A 1,888-nucleotide genomic window follows, 5' to 3' on the forward strand; every position below is an offset into this window, starting at 1 on the left:
AATTTAAATGTTATAACAATAGTACAAAAGAGAGACATATCAAAGAAAAAGACTAGATATTTCAGAAATATACAAAAATACATATGAGTATAAAATATATGTTAAAGGTAGTGTCTGAAGTCAGCTGTAGGAGAAAGAGAGTACTTAGTGAGTGGTATTAGGACAACTGGGAAGACATCTGAAGAACATGAATTTTGGCCAATATCTCAATGTGCAATAGGATATATTTCAAATAGGTAAAATATTTAAATATGAGGAATAAATAGTAAAAATGCTAGGACAAAACATGAAGTGATTCATTTATGAGTTTGGGGTGCAAAGAACTTTGGGACGTTGACTCAAATTCCAAAGGGCATGAAGAAAATGATTGTTAAATGAAAGAGATAGCAAGACAGCAAAAGACAGAGACAGAGAGTGAGATAGAGTAAGAGCAAAATAAATTGCAATCATTGCATTGACACATTTCCCGAAGTTTAATAATACTCTGATGGAGGAACTAGAGGAGAATAGGCACTTAAAAAACAGCTGTTGAAAGTACAAGTTTGTGTAATTCTTCTGGTGGGTAAATTGAAAAACTTATTAAGATTGCAGAAAAATATATTTAAATTATATTCCCTTTAACCTAGTACTTCCACTTGTGGAAATTTGTACTTGGGTTCTACTTACCTCTGTCCAAAAGCGCAAATATGCAAGGCAATTTATTCTGGTAGTGTTTATGTTAGTTTGAACTATATGAAATCTACATTTATCAAAAATAGTTGAATATTAGCAGTTTCATATGGTTTGGTCTATAATAGCAAATAATTGAAGAAAATGTACATTAATAGGATGTGGTTCAATAAATTATGTCAGATTAAGGCAAAGTAGTAACATGAAAATAATTAGGAAATCTGCTCATAGCCCTATGTAAAGATTGCCAATATATGTTGTTGAGAAATACAAACAAGATTTTTAACGGTTTGTACTATATAGTTTATTTTTTGTGCAAATGAGGGAAATTAGAAATACATGTTATATTTAAGTTGTGTAAGCATAAAAAACCTTAAAAATTGTCCAAGTGGTTCGCTTTCGGGAGGAGGTGGGTCAGAGCTTCTGCATATGGACATAACATTTGGAGGTGAGATTCACATGGAACTGGGAAATACATGACCCTTGCAGGGGAGGGCACCTGTGTAGATAGGGCCCAGAGGTGGATGTGGGAGGGAATTTGCATTACATATATTTTTTTTAGGATTTATTTATTTTAAAGAGAGAGACAGCGCATATGTGAGTAGGTGGAGGGACAGAGAGAGGGGGAGAGCGAGAATCTCAAGCAGATTACCCACTGAGCCCAAAGCCAGGTGCAGGGCTTGATCTCAAGACCCCGAGATCATGACCTGAGCTGAAATCAAGATTCATGTTCAGTGATTCATCCATTGCATATAACACCCAGTGCTCATCACATCACATGCCCTCCTTAATGCCCATCATTGAACAGTACATCAGTTAAATATATCAATTAAAAAAATGAAATGAAGAGTCAGAGGTTCAACTGACTGAGCCATCCAGGTGCCCTATGCTTTACATACGTTTTAATATGTTTTGATATTTGAACTACATATTTTTTTTACCTATGCATAAATATTTCCTGTATAAAACAGGCAGTTTTTTCATGGTCACTGTGAGCTGGGTGATTTTTCTTTATTCATATGAGATTATAATCTCATAGCATAGTTAATAAAACGTTCAGATGTATAGAGGTATCTTGTTGGCATTACAAATATTTAATGGGCTAAAATAAAATTAACTTAATAAGTATTTCTTTAACTTTCCAGAAAATGTTTCAAGCAGCCTGCTTTGGTACAGTGGCAGAAATAAGGATTCAGTCTAAGCTGTGCTACATATGTAC

The sequence above is a fragment of the Ursus arctos genome, unplaced genomic scaffold, assembly GCF_023065955.2.
Source record: "Ursus arctos isolate Adak ecotype North America unplaced genomic scaffold, UrsArc2.0 scaffold_37, whole genome shotgun sequence".
Classification (NCBI taxonomy): domain Eukaryota; kingdom Metazoa; phylum Chordata; class Mammalia; order Carnivora; family Ursidae; genus Ursus; species Ursus arctos.